Source organism: Ursus maritimus, unplaced genomic scaffold (assembly GCF_017311325.1).
Source record: "Ursus maritimus isolate PB19 unplaced genomic scaffold, ASM1731132v1 scaffold_2, whole genome shotgun sequence".
In the NCBI taxonomy this organism is placed as follows: Eukaryota; Metazoa; Chordata; class Mammalia; order Carnivora; family Ursidae; genus Ursus; species Ursus maritimus.
The window spans coordinates 84,773,527-84,794,198 of NW_024424452.1; the positions used below are offsets into that span (position 1 = coordinate 84,773,527).

Genomic DNA, 20,672 nt, shown 5'->3' on the forward strand with positions numbered 1-20,672 from the left:
TTGCAATGACATGGATGGAACTAGAGGGTTAATGCTAAGCAAAATAAGTCAATCAGAGAAAGACAATTATCATATATGATCACACTCATGCGGAATTTAAGAAACAAAACAGGATCACAGGGAAAGAGAAGAAAAAATAAAACTAGATGAAATCAGAGAGGGAGACAAACCACAAGAGACTCTTAATCATAAGAAACAAACGGAGGGTTGCTGGAGGGGATGGGGGTGAGGGGATGGGGAAAATAGTTGATGGACATTAAGGAGGGCACGTGATGTAATGAGCACTTGGTGTTATATAAGACTGATGAATCACTGACCTCTACCTCTGAAACTAATAATACATTATGTTAACTAATTGAATTTAATTTTTTTTAAAATGAGAAAAAATACGATTTACTTCAAAAAAAAAGGAGTAATAGTAGACAGACACATTAGCTCAGAACTTCAATACATATATTTTAACATACACAGGTACCTTAAACCCTAAAATAATCTCATTTATCCTTTTAAAAAATTCAATAAAATTAACAGTTATAAATACTAAACAGTATCTGACAAATAGATGCCAATGAAAGAAAACATACCAAAAGAACTGTCTCTGTTCTTTGGCCAAATCAAAAAATAACACTGTACTGTATTAGCTGAATCCTCACCTCTCAAAGCAGCCTGAATCTGTCAAAAGTTCTGACCTTGTATTGGCTCTTTCAGGAAATCTAACGAACAAAAATTCTCATACAGGTATGCAATAAACATATATACAAGAATGGTGATCACAGCATTGTTTGTGATAGCAAAAAATCCTAAAAGTCTATATATGTCTGTCAAAAGGAATATGGTAATTAGGATATAGCCAAAGCTATACATGCTGACATGGAATTCAACATATGTATACAACATACATTAATTTTTTTAAAAAGCAAGTTGTAGGGCAAAATATATATAACATGATCTATTTTAGCAATACAAAAAAAAAAATCCAAACACCTAAACATATGTTTGTGATTTTGAGTTCTGTTCACTATATTTCAGCCACATTTGCCATCTTTCTCTTTATGTTGCCAAGCTCATTCTCATTTTAGAATCTTTTTACTAGTGCAACCCTTCCATCTGGAACAGAATGCTTTCGTCCTAACCACCTCCCCAAGATTTTGCCATTGCTAGCTCCTTCATGAATTCTAACAGGATTCTAACTTTGCCATTTTCTCATGTCTCCTTCTCTTCTCTTTTTTCAACACAGCACTTTTATAGTCTCTAAGCCCCTTGAAGGCAGAGTATTTATCTACAATATCCCCAGAACCCTGCACTGTGCCTGGCATATAGCAGTTAATAAATTATTTGCTAAAGAATGCAGCAATGGTAATGACTCAATAAAGGAGCTCAAATTAGACAACCTTAACATTTCACATTTTCATGATCAAACACACATACCTCCAAATAACATCGGGAATAAGCAAGACAAAAGGAAAATTTATCAGTTGGTCTATTTTCTGTGTGTAGAGAAAATATTTTTATGTATCTGCATAGTTAGGGCTATTTGAGCATACAAATCTGTCCCGCAAGAGAAGTCCTAAAAAATTAAAGGTAACTGAATAGATAAGTAAGATTTACCTCTTTAGAAGTATGTGTTTATATTTCAGGGGGTATGAGACTACGGAGACATTCATGGTTTATTAAATTCTGACACCTGTCTGATCTCCCTACCCCTCCCCACATTCATTTACATTCCAAAGATTTAAGAACCTAAGATCCTCCCCTTCTGTAACCAAGGAGAACACGTTCGAGCTGAGGAGCAAAGGTCTCCCTCCCTCTTTCAGGAGGTGGGCAACACCTATACAAGCTCCCAGATCCATGTTTTTCAAGTTCCTTACCTACCAACTGAACATCCAGGTCTTACTGCATCACTCTGGGAGGGAAGAACTGGGGCAAGGGGGTTTTTGCTGTAATAATTAATCCATCCCTGCACTTTCAGGGAAATATGAATACATTAAAATTAAAAATTTATCATCTATTACAATTTGGCTTCTAAAATTTATCATGTAATTCAAGCTTTAAGAAGAAGAACAATTTTTTAAATGAATGTAAAAATTACTTTCAGGACAAAAATACATTAAGCCCCCAACTTAGAAACTAAAATCTCCATTCTAAGTTTTTCCATTAAAAACATACTCTAGAGGTGCCTGGGTGGCCCAGCCGGTTAAGCATGCAACACTTGAATGCGGCCCAGGTCATGCTCTTTGGCCTCCCTCCGACATCAGCAGGGAGTCTGCTTCTCTCCCTCTACTTCTGCCCCTCTCCCTGCTTGCATGCTCTCTCTCTCTCTCTCCCCCTCTCTCTCCCCCTCTAAAATAAAATAAAACCTTAAAAAAAATACTATATTTAGAGGCACGTGGGTGGCAGAGTCAGCTAAGTGTCAGACTCTCGGTTTCAGCTTAGGTCTCTGGGTGTGGAGCTTTCCCTCTGTCCCGTCCTCCCCGCCCCACCCCCTCATGCACATACTCTCTCCCTCTCTCTAATAAATAAATCTTTAAAAAAAAATACTATATTTACATAATGAATTTAATGAAGTGTATGAACTCCTGGAAAATTTGTATACTAGGTTCAATTACGTTATGGATTACTTTTCTGAAGACTAGTCTAAGGACCTAACCACTAATCACAACACTGTTCCTACATAAATATTCTTTTAATAGTGCCTGGCAAATAGACGCTCCCCAAAGGGCCATTTTTTTAATCCCACCCCTAATCTACAATCCTTAAATTGGTTGAGGGGAGTATTAAAAAATCATGGTCAAGTCTTAGAGATTAGATGTGGCAAAGAACAGGTTTCATGTGCAAAATGGAAACAACAGTAATACTTAACATTCCCATTCAACTCTTTCAAGACCCCCAAGACCCTCAAACCCCTGAACAGGCCATACATTTGCTCCCAAGACCATTCTCTAGCTCCCCTAGAAGGAAAAATGGATAGACTAAACCATAAATTCCTCAAGAATAAGGACAGAGAACTTTGAATTTTAGGTATGTCTTTATTTTATGGTATAACAAATGAAACACCCAGAAAGTATGGTAAATGATTTTTGGAACTAGATCAGCTTGCATATGCATCCTAGTACTGGCTGCTACTGGTTATGAACCTATATCCAAATTTCTCAAGGTCTTTTTTTTTTTTTAATCTGCAAAGTGACGAAATGTCCAGGGTCATTGGGAAAGCTGAATGAGATGTTCATTTATATATATTTCACGAATGATGGTCATAAAATGGAGAGGGCATCATTGCCTTGATTTGTTTCAATAAATAAGCATTCTTATTTCTCAGCCCCCCTCCACCCAACATGTAAAAGATGAGGGAGAAAAATTACTTAGCCACTCCCTAACTTACTAAAAATTTTACATTAATCACTTTTTAAAAAGATTGAATTATTTTAGAAAGAAACATAAAAGTGTTTGGTTATTTGTCGCATGTGATTTAAAAAAAAAAAAAATCAAGACTACTCTTTAAAGAGTTTTCAGTAACGAAAAATTGCCAGAAAGAGATTTGTTGCTGTCTACTGCTAGTAAACTGTACGTGGCTGAATACTTAGTGTAGTTCCTGGAAGCTTAAAAGAAAAAGAGAAAATACTGGATAGAGACATTTCTGTCCCAGACTTCATTAGAAACTTGTGTCATCTTTATAAAAGGGACACAAAATAACATAAAGAAGCTCATCTTGAACCACAGGTTTGCAGAACATCCAAAGACATTCAAATGGATGTCGCTTGGATTATCCCTCCCCCTCCTCGAACACAATCTTTGAGGGACTAAGATAATACAGGCCAGGTACACTGGAGTCTGATCATTAAGGATATAGGACAAGGGGCGCCTGGGTAGCTCAGTTGGTTAAGTGTCTGCCTTCAGCTCAGGTCATGATCCCAGGAGCCTGCTTCTCACTCTCCCTGTCGCTCCCCCTGTTCGTACTCTGTCAAATAAATAAATAAATAAAATCTTTAAGGAAAAAAAAAAGGATATAGGACGAAAGTGTTAAGAACATACATGGCCTTGGGGTGTCTGGGTGGCTCAGTTGGTTAAGCGTCTGTTTTCAGCTCAGGTCATGATCTTGGAGACTTGGGATGGAGCCCCACATCAGGCTCCCTGCTCAGTGGGAAGTGTGCTTGTCTCCCTCTATGCCCCTCCCCCTGCTTGTGCTCTCTCTTTCTCTTAAATAAATAAATAAAATAAAATAAAATAAAATAAAAAAAGAAAAAAGAACCTACATGGCCTTTGTCCTTTGGTCAGAGTCCCAACGCATCAAAGTCTCAAGTGAGACCCTAGAACATGCTGGGTCACAGTGAATTCATAACATAATTCTCAGTAAGAGCCTCACGTGTACATTTTCTGTAGTATAGCTGAAAGAATTCATATTAAATAGCAGATGTGCAGGCAAAAAGGCTGACCCTGTGTTGTAAAATTTTAGGAGTCTAAACTGTACTCTTACCAAAGTATAGCTGTAACAAAACAACCACAAGGAAGCTTCCAAACTGGATAAAACATTTTTCCCCAAAAAGGGGGCTTTAAATATAAATTATTCTGAGCTAAAACTTCAAAGTTCTGTGCCAAAGAATGTTCACCAGTTGCTTTAATCATAAAAATTGCCTGGTCTATTCAGAATATCTTAAATAGAACTAAAGACTAATATGGGTAAGCTATAAATTATAACCCCCCCCAAAAGGAGAAAGAGTTTAGGTAAATGGGGTTGTTCAGAAATGTCCATTTACACTTTGAAAAATGAATGCTGTATTAGTTTCCCACAACTCTAACAAATTACCATACTCCCTTAGTTCTGGAGGCCAGAAGTCCTAAATCAGTATCACTGGGCCAAAATTAAGGTGCTGGCAGGGCTGTGCTTCTTCCAAAGGTTTTATTGGGAACTTGTTTCGTCCAACTGGCATTCCTTCCCTTGTGGCCACATTGCCTCCTCTTTGTGTAGGTAATCTCATCTGCCCTGCCTTGCTCTTACAAAGACGCGTGATGACATTTAGAATCCACCCAGATAATCCAGGATAATCTCTTCATAACAAAACCTTTAATTTAATGACATTTGCAAAGACTTCCTCACACACACCCCAGCCCCTAACAAAGTAACATTACAGATTCCAAGAATCAGAATGTGGACATTTTTGGGGGGCCCATTTTTCGGCCTACCATACTTGTCAAAAGTAAACTTAAGTGTAGAAACAATTCCTTGCAGCCAACACTTATGTCTTTCTCCTGTACCTGATTTGTTTTCTTAATTTGTTTTTCAAGTTATGAAATATATATCTGAAAATATAATAAATTTAAATTAGATTATCCCATCTTCCCATGAATAACTTTTCTTCATTTATTTGCTTCCCTAAGCACTAGGAAACAAAACTAAGAAACTTCTTATTTTTAAACAAGAAATGTATCTTTTTCTTCCATGGTTATTGTCCTTTCTGAACATAAAGTAAATACAGGTCAAATTAACTCTCAATCTTTAGCATTTTTCTTTTCCTCTTTATAGAACATGTGAATAAGCAAACTATTTGTTCCTTAATTAAAACACTGCTTGCTTACAGGATACAGGTGTTCGATTTTAGAAATGTATTCAAGATTAGGCAAACCATGGAGCAATAATAAATTCTGACTAAGCAATCCAGTTGCCATCATAACACTGCCTGCAGTAAGCATCACCTCATAAAAACCACTTGCAGCAGTTTAATCTAAAACTACAGCTGTAAGACAGACATTAATTTTTGTAAGCTTCTACTGACACAAAGACAGTATTCTTTATTGAAAAAGATGCCACTGTACTAAACATCTGGAATACTCATCTAAATCACTTTGGCAACCTACATCTTTATTTAAAAAGGTAATATAATCAATTCCTAATTGGATTATATCTTATATATTATAGAGCACAGAGCAGAAACCTTTCAAAGATGATTTACCAAATCTTCATTACTCAGTCTTAAGTTTTTGAGTACTGGTAACAATGTTTTCTAGTTTTATATAACTGAGTTATTGTTACAGGGAAAATAACTGTTTTAAGATTTTTTAAAGCACCAATTAAAATGAAGATCTAGATAATTAGTGTGATCTGTGCCCTCCTACCATACTTATCACCCATCACTATCTCACCTCCTCTAACACTGGCTCCTTCATTTTCCCGAACCTCCGCCCCCCTACCCTCGCAACACAGTTTCTTAATGACCCAATTCAGTTTTTCCCCAAGGCTTCAGAATGTATCTACCAATGTCTAATATTAGTCAATACCAGTTGTATCACAGCAGCCTTGTTTTCCTTCTGTCCCTCTGCCTATATTAGAAGCTAGCTAACAGACCCATAAAGGAAAACAGCTGAGTTCAACAGTTTAGGAAACATTTACTGAGAACAACCATGTGATAGGAAAAAAGACCCTCCAAGAGCTTATTGGCTGATGGGTCCTGAACACGTTTTCAAGACAATTTGGTAAATGCTTTTTAAAAGAATACCAAAAAATCAAACCGAAACAAACAACAACAGTCAAACGGAAAAGCAGAAAAGGTGTCCCAGATAAAGAGATTCCCCCTTGAAAGGAGACTTTAAGGTCAAGTGGAAGTTAACCAACTGAGGAAAGGGAAGCAGTCCAGAAGGATCATTATAATAAGCAACGGCACAACTCAGTATGGTGTGTTGGGGAACTCTAACTAGATCACTATTAAATGAGTGAAAAGAGACAGGTAGGGGGTAGCACGGAGTGAGGCTGAAGAATTAAACTGTGGACCAGATCAGGGAAGGCAAAGGTCTCAGGAAAAATCTACAACTGAATGACAAGATTTGCTTCTGAGACAAACAGATCAACTCTGTTAACAGTGGAGGATGGACTTGCAGGAGGCAAGAATACTAGTTAGAAGGCTTATGCAATAATTCAAATAAGAAATGAATACAATGGGGGCGCCTGGGTGGCACAGCTGTTAAGCGTCTGCCTTTGGCTCAGGGCGTGATCCTGGAGTTATGGGATCGAGCCCCACATCAGGCTCCTCCGCTGGGAGCCTGCTTCTTCCTCTCCCACTCCCCCTGCTTGTGTTCCCTCTCTCGCTGGCTGACTCTATCTCTGTTGAATAAATGAATAAAATCTTTAAAAAAAAAAAAGAAAAGAAATGAATACAATGATTAATAGTAATGATGAATTAGAGGCAGCAGAGCTGCAAAATACTTAGGAAGCAAAATACATGGGGTGTAGGAAATGAGAAAGGAGAAGAAAGCCGTAAGCTCCCAAGCTTGTGGCTGTTAAGTTGTTGATGCTTAAAAAAAAAAAAAAAAAAAAAAAAAAAAATTTAGAAACCAAAACAGGAAATGGTATTTTTGTCACTTCTATTCATCATATTATATTGGAAGTCTAGCCAGATCAATTAGGCATCCACACTGGAAAAGAAAAAGTATCTGTTTACATATGATACAATCTTATATATAGTGAACCCTAAAGATTCCACAAAAAAGTTAAAAACTAAACTGATTAAATGAATTCAGCAAAACTGCAGGGGGGGAAATCAACATACAAAAATCAATTTCATTTCTATACACAATAAACAGTCTGAAAAGGAAATCAAGAAAACGATTCCATTTGCAAAAGCACCAAAAAGAATAACACTAGGAATAAATTTAACCAAGGCAAAGATTTGTACACTGAAAATTATAAAACACTGCTCAAAGACATAAGTGGAAAGACAGCCCATCTTATGTTCATGGATCAGAAGACTTAATATTGTTAAGATGACAATATTACCCAAAGCAATCTACAGATTCAATGCAATTCCTATTGAAATCCTGATGGTTTTTGCAGAAATTGAAAAACCCAGCCTTACATTCATATCGAATCTCAGAGAGGGGCGCCTGGGTGGCTCAGTCAATTAAGCATCTGCCTTCAGCTCAGGTCATGATCTTCGGGTCCTGGGATCCAGCCCGGAGTCAGGGTACCTGCCCAGCAGGGAGTCTGTCTGCCCTTCTCTCTCTCTCAAATAAATAAACTCCTTAAAAAAATAAAAGAATCTCAAGAAACCCCGAACAACCAAAATAACCCTGAAAGCGAACAAGTAAGATGACTCAATACTTCCTGCTTCCAGACTTACTTCAAAGCTACAGTAATCAAACTAACTGCGTATTGGCACAAAGACAAACATATAGACCGATCAAAGGAGCAGAATACACAGCCCAGAAGTAAATCCTCACATACATGGGAAGTTATTTTGACACAAATGCCAAGACCATTCAACAGTTTTTTCAACAAAAAGTACTGGGAAAACTGGCTATCCCCACATGCAAAAGAACACAGTTAGACCATAACCCTCTACCATTTAAAAAAATTAAAACAGATCAAAGATCTAAAGGTTATGAACTAAAACTATAAAATCCTATCAAGAGTGAAACGCAACCCACAAAATGGAGAAAATATTTGCAAATCATGTATCTGATAAAGGGTTCATATCCAGAACATACGAAGAATTACTACAATAAAAACAACTCAAAACAATGGGAAAAAGACTTGAATGGACACATTTCTCCAGAGAAGATTTACAGATGGCCAACAATTACATGAAGAAACATTCAATATCACTAATCATTAGAAAGATACAAATCAAAACCACAAGACATCACACTTTATACTCATTAGGATAGCTATATAACTATTACCAAAAACAGAAAACTGCAAGCATTGGTGAAGATGTGGCAAAACTCAAACCCCAGTACACTGCTGTTGGAAATGTAAAATGATATAGCCATTTTTGAAAAAGTATGGCAAGTCCCTCAAAAAATGAAACACAGAATTACCATATGATCCAGCAATTCCAATTCTAGGTATATACCTGAAAGAATTGAAAGCAGGGACCAAAACAGGTATCTGTATACCCATGTTCTTATCATTTATTCCCAATGGCCAAAAGGTGTAAACAATGCAAAATGCCCATCAACAGATAAATGGGTAAACAAAATGTAGTATATATGTACAATGAAATACTATTCTGCCTCAAAATGGAATGAAATTCTGATGCATACTACATATGCATGAACCTTTAAAACACTAAGTTTAAAAAAAAAAAAAAAGCCAAACAGAGAGACAAAGATTATATGATTCCACTTAGATGAAATACCACAATAGTCCAATTCATAAAAGGTAGAATAATAGTTACCAGGAGCAGGGGGGAGGGAGAAGGTAACGAAGAGCTCCTATTATTGAATATAGAGTTTCAGTTTGGGATGAAGAAAAAGTTCTAGGGAAGGACAGCAGTGATGGTTACATAACAATGTGAATGTACTTAACGCCACTGAGCTCTACAAATAAAAATGGCAAATTTTATATATTTTATGCCAGTAAAAAAAGTTTTTAAAATGTTTTTAAACAGGAAATGGTATGCATTTTCTAGGAAGGGATGAAAAGTTGAATTCAGTTTTAGATGTTACATATGAGGTATGTGCAGGTCATCCAGAAGAATAAACACATCTGAAGCATGAAAGGTTCTGGTGGGAAATTTCAGCTTAGTAGGAGCCAAAACCGTAAGAGAAAAGAACACGCGGGGTTTGGTTTTTCTTTTAAGATTTTACTTATTTATTTGACAGAGAGACAGAGAAAGCACCACCAGGGGGAGCAGGAGAAGGAGAAGTAGGATCCCCGCTGAGCAGGGCCCAATGTGGGGCTTGATCCCAGGACACAGGGATCATGACCTGAGCCGAAGGCAGATAGTTAACCAACTGAGCCACCCAGGCGCCCCAAGAACATGCAATTTATAAAGAAAAAGTGGAATAAGGATCAAAGGAAACTCTGAGCTTGTTAACTGAACTCACAGGTACAGAACAGTACTATTCAACATTATCCCACCATATAGCAATGTTAGGAATTATCTGCATCTGTTTCAAAACACCTCATCAACAATACCTCAACCTGCTATATAAACTATTCTCGGAACACAAGACAAAAATTAAAGTATGAAATCCTATCAGGGCTGAAATAAAGTACCTATTTCACAGAATCCTGTGAAGAATATACGATAGCTATTATTGTTGTTGTAATAAAAATGAGACAACACAGCCTATCCTATCCAACCTACATTTCTAACAACGAAGAGAAAAACTGCATACTGTTCCTGAAGGGTAATAAACATTAATCATAACTTACTATATAGAAGTTAATTTACATTTTGGGATACAACATGGTATCAATTTAAGATAAACTAAAATATTACATTTATAAATTTTTAGTGGCCTTCTCAATTAAGTCTCCAACTGTGGTATACTGAATGGGCTCCCCAAAGTGTCCACATCTTAATGCCCAGAATCTGTGACTATGTCACCTTACAAGACAAAAAGGACTTTGCCAGTGTGATTAAATTAAGAATTTTGAGATGGGGAGATTATCCTAGATTATGTGAGTTTGGTCCAATATAATCAGAAGAGCCCTTATAAGAGAAGGGAATGTGATGGAGACAGGGATAGTAGTCAAAGAGTGAAAACTAAGACGCTATGCTTCTGATCTGAAGACAGAAGAAGGACCCATGAGCCAAGAGGGTGTCAGCAGCCTCTAGAAGATAGAAAAGGAAAAGATATGAATTCTCCCCTAGAGCTTCCACAAGAAATGCAGGCCTGCCAACACCTTGATTTTAATCCCTTATTACCCATTTTGGACTTCTGTCAGAACTGTAAGCAACAGGAGACTAATACACCAGCTGAACCCAAATTATCATGAGAAAGCCAATGGCAGAGTGAAGAAAAATTGAAAAAAATATGTTCATCGGTTTACTTGCCCAATGGACTACTGGCTTCTGTCAAAAGAAAATTCAACACATCCACAGGATGTGTCCACAGGAAAAACAGTCTTACTCTAGAGGAAGTAGTTCTCAAATTATCACCTGGAGAGCTTTTAAACAATTCAGGTAATAAGGTCCCATTTCAGACCAACTGAGTCATTATATCTGGGGCTCCTGATATCTTTAGAAAAATCAGCCAGGTGGTTTTTATGTATAGCCAGGTTTGAAAACTCACTGTTCTAGCTAAAGATTAGTTTTTAGCAATCTAAGGAAACCGATGGCATTTCCAACTACTACTAGAAGTTCCTGAAACTGTCCCCAATAAAGATGTGGTTCACCATTCACTCATTCATTGGTTTCATGTACGTTTTGCTAACTTTATCTCTGACAATAAGTTACCCTAGGTAAGAAGTTGCCTCAGCAAATTCCCAAAGGAAAAACTAGAGGATAAAAAGGCAGGCAAATTTTTTTTATTCTGACAAATACTGCTAAATTGCTATGCCAATTTACCCTTCTACCAATTAAGGATTAGCCAATTTTTTAAGCCTGCCCTATCTAGTAGGTAGGAAACAATATTTCACTGCTGTTTTAATCTGCAAGGCTTCAATCATGAGTGATCAAGTACCTTTCACTGTTTTATTGGCCCTTTTTTTGCCTGTCAATTACTACATATCCATTTGTTAGTTTTTTAAAAAACTGATTTGCGGGGCATCTGCGTGGCTCAGTCAGTTAAGTGTCTGCTTTCAGCTCAGGTCATGCATGATCCTGGGGTCCTGGAATGGAGCCCCACTCAGCAGGGAGCATGCTTTTCCCCTCTGTCTGCCCGTGCCTGCTCCCCACCCCTGGTTGTGCCCTCTCTCTCAAATAAATAAATTAAATAAGCTGATTTGCAAAAATTTTTTCTGTTAAGAAATTGACCTTTTGTCTGTCCGTGAGTGTTAAATATTTTTCCCAGTTTGTTTTCCTATCCTTTGGCTTTGACTTCTTAAGGTCATAGATTCTATTTTCTTACTTATTTTTTTAAACATATTTATCGTTCCCTATATGGCTTCTTTGGAAAGCTAATCCACACTTTAAAATTATAAAAAATGTCCACCATCCACCTAAAGTTTCCTCTAACATTCTCAGCTTCATTTTTTACATTTAAGAATTCAATCTGTGCCCCATTCCCTGCCACCATGTAACTAATTGGCAACATCATTTATTGTTTAGTTTACCTCTTCTCCACTGACAAACTTACCATGCTACCATTTTGACTCATTACAAGATAGGAGAAAAAAAATTTATACATGTGAATATATACATATACACTTATATGCGTATATGAAAATTTTAAAATACAAGCTTAGCATACTAACTTCTTACACTGTCAACAATAAATGTGCTGCCGAACTCAGGTATACAGAATTTACAAATTCCTTAATAAGGCTATGGAATATGAAAGTAAGCATCAGGCACACTGTCTCCTCCTTTTCTTCTGCAAAAGCAATACAACTGTCACCAACCAGGCTGACTCTTCCTTGAAAACTGCGAGTAGTTTCCCCTAGCAGTTTTTCCCATGTTTGTACGCAGCTTTGCAAAATATTTGCTGCCACTAGGTGGAGACAATTTAATAATAGGAATATTAGTTACTGAAATAAGAGCAGCCATAAATCTTCTACAAATATTCTCAAATGGTAAAGAAGTTCTGCCTTAAATTCTTGAGTAAACCAGGGCTAGTTAATTTTGCTGAGGATCCAGTTTCCTTATTTGTAAAATTAAGAATTTAAATAAAGTAGCATCAAGAGCCCTCTTAACTTATATTTAAAAAACTTGCTTAAAAATGTCCTTAACAGTACAGTGCTTGGAGTCCTGTCCTCTTAAGCTAAAAAGGTATGCTACCTTTAGCAACTTCTTTCAACTCGAATACTTCAAACAATCAATCAGTTTTCCTCCAATCTTTTCTTTTCAAAGCAGGTCAAAAGAGACATACTGTTCACACATTTAGGATTCCAAGTTAAAGCCAAGGTTATCTGCACTAAAGAAAATAGCTGATATCATACTTCTCCACATTCATCTGGCTTATTTGCATACATATTTTAAATAATGAACTAGCTATTTATTTTCCTTTTAACTAGTGTCCTTAGGTACTAGAGGCTATACATCTGGGGGATTTTTTTTTCTCTTGAGGTGCTGTTTTTTATTTTTTGCCTCATTTGGTCAGAACCTTCCATTTTTGTTGATTTCCTGAATTCTTAACTGTCCCTCTGTCAAGACATTCCCTACACTGTTACTTTACCTCCCGGTTCTCATCTGCCAGTCTAGATTTTGTAACTCTTCGAAGGATGTCTCAACCTCTGCTTCCCTAAGGGGTTTCCAGTCTACTGCTTCATCCGATTACTTAAATCTAGTGACCTACTGCCAAACCACTGACTCAGTAGTAATTTAGATCTCAGACTTTGGCATAATCTAGGTTCTCAGCCCTGAACACACACCAACTCTATACCACAAACTAACCACATTCTTTGAAAGGGACTACTTTTAATTCTCCCAGTACCCTAAGACTAAGAGACACAAAAGACATTGATAATTTCCTGAGGAAAAAAAAAAATCTTGAGCTCCAAAGTAGAACAAGGGAGGCTACCAACTTCATTTCACATCTCTCCCCAGATCAAAGGAAACTAAACAAGGGAGCACATTAATGTGGCAGCAGTTACCAGCTTACTACTGGGCTGTAGCCTGTTGCTCTGTGTCATCAGCACACGATTGGCCCCCCAAAAACATCTGCAGATTTAATGGCAAAGACAGATCAGTACCTCTATTTTTGAGGGGAGATGTCAAACACAACTCAGGCATAAAGCAAAGCTTAAAAATTTACGTAAGCTTATCATTAATGACAAAGCTAAAAAGTCTAATAACTATTGAGTTTTAGTCCAAAGCCTCATATGCCAGAATAAAAGCTAACTTTTGAATAGTGGTATAGCAAGGTTGTTATCCTTCCTGGGAAGAGAAATGTCCATAAACTGTAGGCTCCTGCCAGAAGCAGAAGTGCTGATGAACACACACATTAGCTTTGGAAAATAACAGCATAGGAAATCACAGCAACACTCCTTTATGTCACTGAAAAAAAAAAAAAACAGCAACAGGGTCTACACTTCTGGCAAAGGCATATCTGTTGAAAAATTAAATTTGTGGTATGACAAAAGAATAGGATTAGATTAAGGAAGATAAGAAAGAAAGCTGAAGGCTGATGCCACCACATTCTCTTATAACAGTAGCTGGAATAATGGAATAACACTTTAAGAAAGTGGCGAGGCAATTCATTTCCAGAAATACAAAAATATCTGTATTCTTTTACCCAGTAATCCCAGTCCTAGAAAATAATGTTATTAATCATATGTAACATTTAGAAGGTTTACCACTTTCTCTGAAATTTTGCTTAATCCTAACAACCCTATGAAGTAGGTACTATTATTTTCCTCATCTAAGAAATAAGGAAATTGAGCCAAAGTGTAAATAAATAAATAAGCAACCTGCTTAAAGGTCTCACAAAAATAAGCGTCAAAGGCAAAACTCAAATATAAGTCTGTTTGACTAAGAAGGCCAAGCCCTTAACCACCATACCAAAGACTACTGGTACAACTACAATAATAATAATATCACCATCGGCAAGGAGACATTTGCAACACCAACATCAGGAAATTTCCTCAATCATTAAATATAACAATTATTAATATGATATGCAATGACTAGTAATACTTGCAAAAGTAAAATGATGGCAGAGGCCACTGATGTGCATCTGTGCTACAATTACAGCTATGTAAAAGTTAGGTTCTAGAAGGTAACACATAGGTGTTAGGAGTTTGTGGAGGGAGTTTCTATTTTTCAACTCCCAAAATAGCACAGACTTTTAACAGTTTTAAGACAACAAAAGAATAGAGAATTGAAGAATGTGTCTCTGGTGTCCCTTTGTCACACAGGGTAGATTTTCTCTTGCAGGAAAAGAAAAACTATTATATCCCTATACATATTCAATAGTAGCAGCCAGACTGGGATTCAGGAGACTCATTCTGGGTTCTTGAAATAATTCCAAAAGATAAATGGATTTAATCTTTCTTCTGTTCTGGACTTCATCTCTTGGTTTCTGCAACTTGCATCAAAAAAATTTTTAAACTGAAAAAAGCAGTTCCTGAGGTTTCAAAGGCCAGGACCTTAGAAGCATGAAAAAGAAATCAGAAACTCTGAGGATAGAAGTTTTACAGCTCTGATAAATCTAAAGATTAGCATAATCTTTTTGTTCATGAAAACAGCAAAAATTTGGCACAGCTCATAAATACTGGAAATCAACATGGTTTTGAGTTAGTCAATATACAGATTTAACCTCTTTATAAAATAAACATGTTTTAAGTGATGTATAGATGTATGTATTTTATGTCCATTAAGGCAGAGTTCCTTATTAGCAATGAAAATATATATATATATATAAATGTGTATATATCAAATTATTTTTTAAAAGCTACTTACTAGCAACCAGACTTTGGTAATCTCTTTTTTTTTTTTAAGATTTTATTTATTTGCCACAGAGAGAGGCAGCGAGAGAGGGAACACAAGCAGGGGGAGTGGGAGAGGGAGAAGCAGGTTTCCCGCTAAGCAGGGAGCCTGAAGCGGGGATCCATCCCAGAACGCTGAGCCGAAGGCAGACGCTTAACGACTAGGCCACCCAGGCGCCCCTAGACTTTGGTAATCTTAATGGGAGTTCATATAATGTTAAAAAGAGAAAACCATGTAATACTATAATAAAAACGTGGGGTGCCTGGCTGGCTTAGTCTGTGGAGCATGTAACGTACTGGTTTCAGGGTTCTGAGTTCAAGCCCCACACTTCATGGGGAGATTCCTAAAAATAAAATCTTTAAAAAAAAAAGGTAAGAAAGAAAAAAGACTCAAGTAACTAAAGTAGTGAAATCATTCTCTCCTAAGCAAAACTGATTCTATATTATTAAACAATGAACAGAAAAGAAAACTGACATTAATTCAATACAAGATAGTGTTTGCAGGCACTTTTCATACAGCTTTCCCTCTACCTCTACTTTTTAACAAAAACCTGTAAGTCCATGGCTTTTAACTTTTGAATCCACACCCCCATTGAGAATCTGAAAGAAGTTAAGAATTCTCACCTGGGAGGGCGGGGAGGAAATACCACACAAAAGAACACATGACCTAAATCTCAGAATAATGGTGCCTTAAGAGAGTCCAGAACTGAAGGCCCAAGAACACTTGCTCCAAAAAAGAATTCCAAAACCTAATGAACAGTAAAACCACAGACTATCTTCTCTAAATCCTTCTCAGTTTTCATCAGCTATACTGCAACAAGCTCTTGTCAAGGATTACAGATTGATTCTTGCAAATTTATGGAGACAAAGGGTATTGCTTGTTAATTACTTCCATCTGGATGTCACAATGAATTCTGGACCTCCCTACCACCAACATAAACACAATGCTAAAAGGAACCCCAGGATCCAACAACTGTTAACATCCATTTGAAGTATTATGCCACTGTCAAAAATGTTACCAGACTGGTTATGGCATAGAAAATGTTTGTGAGGGGCGCCTGGGTGGTGCAGTCTGCCTTCGGCTCAGGGCGTGATCCCAGTGTTCTGGGATTGAGCCCCACATCAGGCTTCTCCGCTAGGAGCCTGCTTCTTCCTCTCCCACTCCCCCTGCTTGTGTTCCCTCTCTCGCTGGCTGTCTCTCTCTCTGTCAAATAAATAAATAAAATGTTTTTAAAAAAAAGAAAAAAGAAAATGTGTTATCAAAAGAATTAAAATACACACATAAATTCAGCTCTATAATATAAAATAGTTAAAACAAAACAAAAACAAAATAAATGTACTTCCAAAAGGAAATACATCAAAATCTAGGAGGAGGAATTAAAACTGAATACTGAAAACATGGGTTTTTTTCTTTCTACTTCTTAAAATTTCCCAAAAAATACACTTAAAAAATTAAAGTGACAACTGAAATTATATTTAATAAAAAGACAATTTAATAATGTATCGATTTTCCCATCAGCTCCTAAGTTATTTTTGAAAGGACCAAGCAATATACCAAACATATGGATTAAAACTAAAAACAATCCATTTAAGAAATGTATAACATGAAGCACGTGGGGGTGGGGGTTGTTTAGTCATCTGACTAGATTTCGGCTCAGGTCAAGATCTCAGATTCCTGAGGCTCCACGCTTAGCCCAGGGTCCGCTAGAGATTCTCTCACCCTCTGCTCCTCCCCACACGCTCACATGTACTTGTGTGGCTCCGCGCACGCACGTGCTCTCTCATTCAAATAAGTAAACAAATAAAATCTTAAAAAAAAAAAAATAAAGAAAAGAAATGAAAAACAGCCAGGTTACTGTGTGACACTTTTTTCCTCACTGGCACACAAATACTGTCTTCTTAATTTTCCTAAAACAATTATTGCAACAGATTATCCAACAGGTTTCAGGATAAATTAAATTGGCATTGATAATCATGTTATCTATATTACACATTTGTAATATTACCTTTTCAAAAGTTATGGAGACTTCTGGGAAAAAAAGTATTTCAGGAGGCTACACTGGTAAGTTATCACTGGTTAACCCAAACTGGAAATGAGACCTAAATTTAAATACAAACATAATCAACTGTAATAACATTAAGGACAGAGAAACTGAGTCTTAATATTTTAGACAATACTCGACTATGGAATATTCAAGAGTCTTTAACATATTTCATTACTTTATAACCACGTGTGAAAACATTCCTGGAGGACAGAACCTCATAAAAAATAAAAAAGGTAGAAAAAAGCATCTTTCCACTAATTCAATGAGGCAGGTTTTCTTCACAAATAGGCCAATTAAAAATTTTAAGATCAAAGATAAGAGGATAAGTTCATTAAAAGTAAACAACAGATATAATTTCTAATTTTGCTAAGTGTATTGTGAAAAGCAGATATTTTCTGTAATTGATATCTTAAAATAACAAATAAGTAAAACAAAACCACAATAGGTAGTTTCCAGTCAAAACAGTAATACCATCATTTCCCCTACTCCCCCAGGCCCTCGTCATTTAAACAATCTACAAAGTGGTAGTTTTGCTCCTAATGTGTAAGTAAAGTTTGGGATATTATTGTCTAATGACAGAAGCAAGATATTTGACCCTGGTGTAAAGAAATTAGTAAGACATGTCAATTTTAAAATATAATTATTTAAGGGGGAGAGAATACTATACTACAAACCAGACGTGGGAAAAGGATTACAGGACATCCACAACTCCTCCCACACTCCATTCCACCCTAACAACTTTGAAATATGAAAATCTGAAGTAGGCACTCCCTTGAAGTAGGCACAGTAATCCATTAATCCATCCAAGAGACTTTCTTCACCTACACTCCATATATTTACAATGTGCTTTGCTGTTTACAAAACGTTTTACCTACACTACCTCTTACGTCTTTACAAATAGCCTGTGAGGTGAGCGAGGGTGGTATTTTTTTTTTTAATAGAAAACAGAAAGGCCAATAATCTTGCTTGTAGTGAAACCAGACCTAGAAACCAAGACTCCTGCCTTCAATTCTGAAGCTCTTTCCACTATACACACAACACTGCCCCTTCTGTAATATAGTAAAGCCTTCTATAAAACATTTGGCTGGATTCCAAGACAGCAGTCCCAGACTGAATTGGACTCTATATAGCAAATAGTGTAAATAGTGAGGGTTTAATGCAATTACTGGCATGGAGGCATACATCTTTTTAAAAGTGAAGAATCAGTTGGTTTTAAGTTGGTTTAAGTTAATAGTGTGTGTATGGTAGTGGAAACAAACAGAACACTATTCTAAAAAGTCAAAATTAAATACTACAGATTTGCACATTTTATAATAGCTAATAGAGGTAGTGGTAAGTAACACATGGAATAGGAAAAAAAAGGAGACAAAAATGGATAATTAAAAAGAACAATGTAAAAAGAAACTGTATGATATTTTTATTTTTAGGAAATAAAATGAGGAGCTTCTTTCTTTTCTTTCCACCAGAAGTAACTGTGAGACTTTAGAACATTAGGCTATAAAATAAGAGGTGTAGAAGAGGATTTTATTTAGCCATTAAATGAATCCCTGCCAAAATTGCTGGCTCTGGAATAAAAAAATCCAAAGTTGTATTTCTAAATCAACTGCTGGTACTATACAGTTTCAGTTAACTGATTATTTTAATCTTTCAATTCCACATCTGTAAAATCAAACAATACTCAAAGTATTTTCTAATGACCTTGAAAGGAAGAAAAAATGTCTGCAAAAGCAATTAACATTTTAATTCCCATTATCTACTGCAAAAATAAGTATTTCTTGAACATTTTATATGTTCACAGTACTAGGCTAGCCTAAAAGTGCAGAGAAAGTGATGGCCTTTACAATCTAAAACAATAAGGCATAGAGAAATGCTTAATAAGAACTATGATTACATAACAAAATTGAGGCATCTCAGATAAAGAGCTTTCATAGAAGTTGAGCTGAACACAAGAGTATGAAGTTAGATCTGATCAAGATACAAAATAAAAATAGTCATTAAGTTTAGCAAGGCAGAGAAGAGGCAAGTAGGTTGCAATGTCCTTTGGGTTCTCAAAGCACATCACTCATCTGTTATTGCATTTAACACACTGTAACATGGCTTATTTGTCATCCCCACGTAAACTGTAAATTCCTCAAGGACAGAGACTTTGTACAACTCATTTTCTATCCCTAATCCCTTGCACAGGGTCTGGCACACAGAAGATAATCAACACAAGTTTTTTGAACAGGCAAGATAATCAACACATGGTTTTTGAACAGGCAAGGTAAGGACAAGATTCCCTATTTAAATTATTGTACTTTAACCCACACTATTTTATGCAGATCATTTACACATTGTCTCTCAACTCCAAAACCACCATTCCAGATTCTGCTCTTTGGTGCTGGGGCTGAGACTACACAACTGTATTTCATTGACTCTTCTGCCAGCTCTCCCTGTTAGGCTTTGACAGTGGAAGTAGTAAAAGGAAAACTGGAAAGCAAAAAGAAGGGTGAAAGGACTTCCTTCCAGTTCCTGGCAGCAGTAATTGCAGCCCCTCATCCTGGCAGGAACAACAGGTTTCAGTCTCCAGCTTCTCTGGGTTCTTTTGGGTACTTCCAGAACCTGATCAGCAGCTGAGCAATGATATGCTCAAAGGTTCAGAACCAGGCCAATGGAATCTCTTTTCTGAGCTCTTAGGTCGATCATACTGTAATATTCTCTTTTTGCTCTTACAACCATCTAACGAACTCCCTATCTCTCTGTTGAAATTCTTACTCAAGTTACTATTTTCTCTACTAGGACGAATACACTGTCCAACAGCTCTCCTTTGAGAGATCTTGCTGCTTCACTGAAGAGAAAAGTAAAAGAAAATCTGGAATTATTCCTATAGATAAAATCTACTTTATAAAGGATACCTTTAAATTTGTCTGTTGAGGGGTGCCTGGCTGGCTCAGCTGGTGGAGCATGCAGCTCTTGATCTCGAGATGTGAGTTCAAGCCCCATGTTGAGTATAGAGATCGCTTAAAAATAAAGTCTTAAAAAAAACTGTTGAGTTACACCATAAAAATCATTTGACTTCTGTGTTTTAAACTATCCAACTTAGAAAGAAAAAAAGAAAGGAAATGAGAAATATTTAAATAGTGCAGGGTATTCCAAGCACACACAACCACCTCCTTTTACTAGAGCACATACCCTAGAGAAAATGTGAGATGGTAAAGCTTATTTGCTTGCTCCTAAAGGTCTCAGCTCCCACAAGCCTCTCCTCATGTTAAGCCTGACCTTGCTGAATGTGACTCTTATATTCAAATACATTTGCGGGGCGGGGGGGGGGGGGGGGGGGGGGG

At 36.7% G+C, this 20,672-nt stretch overlaps 1 protein-coding gene across 2 annotated transcripts in view; it reads right to left on the bottom strand.

Moving 5' to 3' along the window:
• RNF2 (ring finger protein 2) overlaps positions 1-20,672 on the bottom strand; it is a 46,601-nt gene that overhangs the window by 21,977 nt on the left and 3,952 nt on the right. Inside the window, exon 2 of one of the 2 annotated variants that reach the window (XM_040636286.1) lies at positions 17,311-17,404. The exons of the other annotated variant lie outside the window; for it this stretch is intronic. The gene's annotated coding sequence lies outside the window, so the exon portion shown is untranslated. The remainder of the gene's footprint in view (positions 1-17,310; positions 17,405-20,672) is intronic. 2 annotated transcript variants of the gene reach the window in all.